Below are 8,125 nucleotides of genomic sequence, written 5' to 3'. Positions count from 1 at the left end.
GTCATAACCAGCAGATCCCAGTCCATCTTCTGAGAAGGAGACTTCATCTCCAGCACTGTTGTTGAACTGCACATTCCTCAAATAGGGAAGAATCTGAAAGAAAGGAGACCTTCAGAAATAGGAGTATTTGGGCTAGAGCTATGGTTATGGCTTCTATCAGAACATGGTGACCATCTTGAGAAGATGAGTTCATGTCTGAAAAGCTAGAGGAGTTCTCTTGGTGGAGAACTGAGGAATCTGCAGTAACACCAAATATTTAACTCTGAAACTACAAATGGTTTTCCTTTGGTCCTTTGTATCATGGTTTCTTCAAATCCAGCTTTATCAGAATAAGTACACTGAAAGATTTTAGTGCCACATTCCAAAATTAATCATATTTTTTAAATTAATTAATTAATTAAATTTATTTATTTGTCAATCATATATAAGATAAAAGGTAAAAGTATAAACAGAATTTGGATACATGAAAAGATTAAATAAAAAGGAATATTAGGACAGGGACATTAGGCTTGTTGGTATGCTTATGCACGCCACTTACAGACGTCTTGGGAATGGGGTGAGGTCAACAGTAGAAAATCTAAGGTTAAAGTTTTGGGGGTTTGGGGAAGTAACCACAGAGTCAGGTATTGCATTCCAGGCATTGAGCACTCTGTTGCTGAAGTCGTATTTTCTACAATTGTGTTTGGAGCGGTTTACCTTGAGTTTGTATCTATTGTGTGCTCGTGTATTATTGTGGTTGAAGCTGAAGTAGTCAGTGACAGGTAGGACATTGTAGCAGATAATTTTGTATATTACACTTTGGTCAGACTGAAGGCAGTGTAGTTCTAAATTGTCTAATCCCAAGTTTCGAGCCTGGTAGCATAAGGTATTCTGTTGTGAGCAGAGGAGTGGAGTACTCTTCTCGTGAAATATCTCTGGACTCACTCAATTGTATTAATGTGTGAAATACAGTGCGGATTCCAGGCAGATGAGCTGTATTGAAGAATTGGTCTAGCAAAGGTATTGTATGTCCTAGTTTGCAGTATAATATTACCAGAAATGAATCTTTGGAAGATTAGATTAACAACTCTTAATGCTTTATTGGCAATGTTGTTACAGTGAGCTCTGGCACTTAGATCATTTGAGATGAGTACTCCAAGATCTTTGAAAGAATGAGGGTCGTTTATGAGGTCGTATATGGTTTTCCTCCTGTAATACTTGATTACATGTAGTTTTAAATATTTACTTTGTCCCGGGGTCTTGTAACCGATAAATTCACTTTAGCAACGATTAAATAATTTGTATGAGAACAGAGTACAATTCCTCTGATTTTCTCTGTCTGAGAATTGAACAGAGCACAATGCAAGAACAATGTCTGATGAAATGGGCATCAAGGAAAAGGAAGGGCTTGCCCTGGTTTGTCTCTTCACTGTTCAGAGAAGTTCAATGTCTATCCATTAATGCAGAAAAGTCTGATGGGTTTGAGACAAACAACCCATTAAGACTATTTTGAGTCCTGCTTTATGTGCTCAGGTGGAGAAAGACTTGCTGCATTCACACTACAACCTGAGCAGTACGATAAATGTAAAACTGGACAAATTGGGTGGGGTCAAACAGGATGTTAACTGATAGAAACATAAACCAAGGTTAAAAGGAATTGAGTGTCTTCCTACAAGGTGGATTTGGGTTCCATGCTTAGGGCAACAGAGGGTGTTCTGCAAATATGCCAACTAGGACTTCTACTGACTTCTGGAAGCTTCTTTCTCAAACACAGCCAGATTGTTCTTTGGGTCTCAGCTGACATCTACTCCCTGTCATGGTTACCCGCAGAAACTCTGGCAACCATTGAAGCCTTTCAGGACTTTACGAAGGTCTTTCTTCCATGGATCTTATGAATCTCTTTCCCCCCCCCTCCTCTAAACTCTTCCAACAAAACATTATTCTTATTTCATATCTTTCTAATAATTGCTTTTAATATGTTTTCCTTTCTAAGGAAGCCACAGAAATTACCTGCCACAGCAAAAATGGCATTGTAGATATTGTAACTTTCAGCTGTCATGCTTGTTTCAAAGATGTAATTGGGCAGATTCTGCAGATTCTCCTTTCCTGTACATTGTTTTTCCCCCTTTGGAGGGATCTTGTCTGGTTGGTGAATCTTGCAGCCAAAGACATCTTCCCACCATGGAGGGAGAAATATATCCCCTTGTGGGTTCAAGGGGTCTAAAGACAGAACAAAATGATTGAATTCTGAGACATTCCCAGTGTGGTCCCTGAAATGCCAGGCTCCATGGAAAGACTTTAGAAATAGCAAGGTGTCTTCAGATTCATGCAAACTAAGTTTCCAATGGGAGGTTAAGATCCAAACATTCTGAAATGTTGTCTTCCCCCTTTTTTCCTGGACAGACAAAATTGCCTGTACACTGAAACTACAATCAAAGTCTCCAAAAAGAATAATCACTTCAGTTTTTGACCAAGTCTGTAAACTGAGAAATATTTTTTTCATTATAATCCGAATACTATCTAATTTCAACCTTTCAGTGAAGGCCAGACAGATCTCCTTCTCCTGGACCATTGGCATCAGAATTGAAATGAAATGTTCTCCCCTGTCATCTTCAGGGGCCATAAGACCAACCCAGTTCCACTGGAAATACAGGAGCAGCTGCACTAAACCCACATACTGAGGAGATTCCTTGGGATTAATCCGGATGAAGGAAGGATACATTCTTCTCTCCCCCTGAGAAAACTCAAAGCCAACACCGAGCTGGAGAAAAAGAGATTCTTTTTTCAAAAACAAAGTAAAGTTAGATATTTGACTTTAGGGGTCACCATTGTGTGGTTTGTGGCCCCAGCAGTCAGGTTGACTCATTTTGAGTGGAAAGCTTAATCTCCTCCCCTTTTTAGGAAGATCTCCCAGCAACACATTTTGATGTCACATGTTCGTTATATGCCCCCTCCCAGAAAAAACTCCCTCTTTCGCTTCTGAGTATGCCTCTGATGTTTGTGTCGAGCCCAGCCATGGCTTCTCATGAGAACGTTGACACACACAACGCTCCTGCAATGATTCCAGGAGGGGATGTGCACCGGATGACTAGGTTTCGGTTGTGGTAGAGGCACTAGTGGACTACTGGTGATGGTAGAACGGGTGCGAGATGAGGGGATATGTGGCCGACGAATCAACATCATTGTAGCTTCGGGAGCGTCATGATCCCATATCCTGGTTAGAGTGAGCAGGAAGTGGCTGCCAAACAGCTGAGACTCATTACGAGGCGGGGGTGCAGGCGGCGCAGCTTGTTTAAATTGTGCTGAGAGGTGATTGCTCTCAGCACTGACTTTGTATGGAGCATTCTCTTTTTTTTTTTTTTTTTTTTAAATTTTAAACAAACTTTATTCATATTTAAAAAAAAGACATTTAAAACAATTATAAGAAAAACTGAACAAGTTTTTCTTAATCAAACACACAAATTACAAGTACATATACTATACATATATAGTGCTCAATTTCCTCTATCAACTACTTTCTAATGTTATATATACATATATATATATACACACAGTGACTATATTTCCTTCTATATCTCTCTGACAGTGCAGTTGTTTATTTACATTGATTTCTCCTAACTTTCATCTCTAAGCATTCCCTCTCTCTGACTTATCCACTGGTACCAGCTATTCCATATTTTAAAATAATTTGAATCTTCCTTATCCTGTAATTTTAGGGTTAATTTATCCATCTCTGCGCATACATAGATTTTCTGTATTACTTCCTGATCAGTTGGCAAACGGTCAATTTTCCAGAGTTGTGCCAATGCTAATCTTGCCGCTGTTATAATATGGAGTATTAGGTATTTTATGTCCTTCCTAATATTTTTATTGATCATGCCGAGTAAAAAGACTTCAGGTGTTAATTCAATTTCGTGATTTGTTATTTCTATTATCCATGTTTTTATTTTGTTCCAATATTTTTTGATTTTTGGGCAAAGCCACCAAGCATGGTAAAAAGTTCCCTGTGCTTTTTTACATTTCCAGCAAACCGGGTTCACATTTGGATACATTTTTGCTAACCTTGCGGGTGGCAGATACCATCGGTACCACATTTTATAATGATTTTCTTTGTATGGTACCGATTTTGTCATTCTATAATTATCTTCCCAAGCTCTTTCCCAATCTTCTAATTGTATATTATGCCCTATGTTCCTCGCCCAGGCTACCATCTGCCCTTTGACCAACTCTTCTGCCAGATCGAATTCGAGTAAATATTTGTAAATTTTTGAGATTAGCTTCCCTTCTTTTGATTCTAATAGTTTGTCTAATTGATTTTGTTTTAAATCTATTCCTTCTTTCTCTTGGTCTTTTCTGTATCTTACTTTTATTTGCGAGTAGGGCCACCAGTCTATTTCCATTCCTTGTTCTTTAAGCTCTTCCCTAGTTTTCAAATTCCCCTGAACATCTACTATTTCCCTATATTTTAGAATCTTTTGTTTTGATAATATGTTGGGGTGAGTTATTGCTTCTATAGACGATAGCCAGCCAGGAATTTTCATGTAGTGTTTTTGTTTAATTTGTAGCCATGTGTTAATTAAGGATCTCCTGATTGTATGGTTGTTAAAATGTTTATATATTTTATTTCCTGAACTCCATATAAAGGCGTGCCATCCTTTCATTAAATCATGCCCTTCTAAATTTAGCAATCTTTGATTATCTAAGGTTATCCAATCTTTAATCCATAATAAACTGGCAGCCTTGTAATATTTATCCCATGCCGGGAGTCCAAATCCACCTCTACTTTTATCATCTTGTAGTATATTCAATTTTATTCTTGATTTCTTCCCTTCCCACACAAATTTTTTAGTTATTTTATCCAAATTATCAAAGAATTTCTTATCTAATTTTATTGGAATTGTTTGGAATAGATAAAGGAGTCTTGGCAGTATGTTTGATTTTATTGCTGCTATTTTCCCCAATAAAGACAGTTTTAGTTTCCCCCATTTTTCTAAATCTTCCTTTATTTTCTGGACTAAAGTATCATAATTGTCTTCTTTTATTGTTGTCGTTTTGGCCGTCAAATTTATCCCTAAGTATTTAATTTTTTTTACTGTCTGCAGACCGGATTCTTTTACTAATTTCTCTACTTGTTTTATTGTCATGTTTTTTGTTATCATTTTTGTCTTTTCTTTATTAATTTTTAAACCTGCTACCTTTCCAAATTTTTCAATCTCTTTTATTAATTTTGGGGTTGTTTCTAATGGGTTTTCTACGAAAAAAACAAGGTCGTCTGCAAATGCTTGGACCTTATAATCCTCTCTCTTGATCTTTAATCCTTGAATTTCTTTATTTGCTCTAATTCTGATTAATAAATTTTCCAATGTTAAAATGAATAGTAAAGGGGAAAGTGGACATCCCTGCCTTACTCCTTTATCTATTCCAAAGAATTTTGTTGGGTCACCATTCACCAAAACACATGCTTTCTGATTCTGATATATCGATGTTATCATTTTAGTAAATTTTTCTCCAAAATTCATACTTTTAATTTGTTGCTTCATAAATTGCCAGTTAACTTGGTCAAAGGCTTTTTGTGCATCCAGAAAGATCAGTGCTACCTGTCTCTCTGGATGCACCTCATAATATTCTAGAACATCCAATACTATTCTTAAATTGTTTTTTATCTGCCTTGTAGGCAGAAAACCATTTTGATCCTGGTGTATTTTATTTTGTAATATTATTTTCATCCTATGGAGCATTCTCATCTTTTCCTGATTCCCGTGTATAGCGAATTAAACCAAACACTGATCATCCAAACACAGTGAACTGGATTTGATTGTTTCAGCATTCACATAGACGTGGATTGGAAAGCTGAGAGTTCATCTACTCCATACTGTGTCCAAGAGAGCTCCCTTACCTGTGGCACCTTAAAGATGCTGAAGATGGAGGCCATCTGCCTCGAGGATTTGGCACTGAGACCACCAATGATGGAGAACAGAGTGTCCTGCAGGTCACATTTGTACCCTGGAACCACTTGGCCTCGTGAGGAGAGCATGGAGAGGCTGTTTAAGGAAATAGACCTCTCCCTCTGGAAATGGCCATAGATGTGGAAGCCAAGGGTGATGTTGGGGAGCAGAAGAAAATCCTTATTGACCTCAGAGACAGCAAACATCAATGCAAGGAACTGCTGGTAGTTACCGAGGATGAGTCTGTAGTGAGAAAAACATTGGTGAACATTACAGGAAAACTTGTGCTTTACTGGGTTTGGGTTTTTTTCAAAGGATTTCTCTTGGCTAAACTTGGATGACTTTGTGAGAAAGGAGACAAGCCTTTCCATCAATATCATGGACTGTTTTATACTCTCTATCATCCCTGCCATATTCACTTTGCTTCAGTAGCTGAAATCCTTTACAACTGCTCCCATTTCAATGTAATTCTTTCAGGTCTCTCTTGGAGCAGCTTCTTCAGGTGGGGTAAAGATTGCTGAGCACAAAAGTACAGTGGGGGTCACTTCATAGATTTACTGAAGGCCATTATTTATGAGTAATGCTGATTCCAACACTGAGAGGGATTTTTGTATCCTGGACACTTGAAGAGTGCTGAGCTTTTATTTGAATTTTCTACCAGAAGTTACTGGTCAGATTAATATTACAATTCAACTTCTTCACTAGGCCAGCACAGCTTCCCTCTTCATTTTTGTTGTTTATCATCTTCTTGATGAAGAGATTGAGAATTCCAGCATATTTCAACAGCTTGCTATTTTATTGAGAAAAGCATAAAATGTGCACTGCACCAGGACAGTACAGACTCTAGAAGTATTTCTGAAAAAACTCCCTGAATTTAAAGCAAAGAAAACAATTATCAGCATATTTCCCCTCCAGTTGAAACTTACGCACTATCTATAGGAAAATTCATTGTATCAAAGGCTGGGAGAACAGACATTACAATGGTTCCCAAGGGCAAATTCCCACCAATAATGAGATCACCAGGCCTATAGTAGCTTTCCTTTAAGTCGATATAACCCCTGAACACACAGATGGTTTTCAGACTCTTCGCTGTAGTTGGAGCCAGGAGCCAGAAAAGCATCAGCAACAGCAGTAGCATGACTGCCAGTCTCGTCTCCTTCCCTCCTAGAACAGAAATCAAGGTTTATGCAGAAACTGCTTTGAAGGTTTCTCCTGAAATCTCACTGGACCTTTAGCAGATCAGACACCACTTGTGCCTCCTGGATGGCACCAGGGCAAATTTGTATCAATAATACTTCCTCTTACCTGTGTTTGGGCTGTGACCATGGAGGAAACAAAGGCATGTGAGTCTCTTCCGACCCAGGAGTGAGCTCTTTGCAAGGCAGGCTAACGTGACATGTTCTGCCCCCATTTGGAGAACTCAGAGATATTTTTAAAGCAGGTTTTATCCTGGAAGATCTTTGTGTCTGGAAATCCACAGGGGATACATGAAGCATGTATCTGTTCTTCGGATAATTGCAGGGAAAGGCCATTGTCCTCCCCCCTTAGCAACAGCTTCTCTTCATGCAGGAGAATGGAAAACATGTTTGTGTCTCTTCTTGTAATTCACAGAGAAGATGGAGTCATGGGGAAACTGTCTAGTTGACCTATGTGAAAGTGACCCCTACACACAAGATGGATTTTGGCTGATGCCCTAGTTGGGTCAGATCATAGGAGTGCTACTTGCCAAAAATGGCATGAGGCAGAAATGGAGTTTGTGGAAGTATCTCAGGTTATTAACTGCAATTTTTTTGTCAAGACTTGCAAATTTCTGTTGCTGTAGCCTAAGGATAGCAATTGTCATACGGGTGTCTTTTTGGGTCTTTTGGGGTGCTGTTCCCCATATTTCCAGGTCTGAAATTCTTTTCTTGAAGATTCATTCACAGGACCAGTTGGGATCGTTGCCACTGTACCAGCCTTCCTGCTGCAGGGCAACCTCCATTTCTGAGCCTCTGGAGAACATTTCACAGTTGACTGTGGGGTTCCCCAGACTTATGGTCTTGAGCGATGTCCATTTGCCATCCCTGGGGCAGGCTTTACAGGCATCTCAAAATGGCCACCATCATTCTTGGCTCAACTCAAAGCAGACCACCTCCAATGGGATCTGAGGGGGAGCTAACCTGTTTCCCTTTGACCTGTCAGATCATAGCCTGATGGCTTTG

This window comes from Pituophis catenifer, unplaced genomic scaffold (assembly GCF_029215685.1).
Source record: "Pituophis catenifer annectens isolate HBS135680 unplaced genomic scaffold, rPitCat1.0.hap2 SCAF_1, whole genome shotgun sequence".
Taxonomy (NCBI): Eukaryota; Metazoa; Chordata; class Lepidosauria; order Squamata; family Colubridae; genus Pituophis; species Pituophis catenifer.
Note: the sequence above shows the minus strand (reverse complement) of the source record.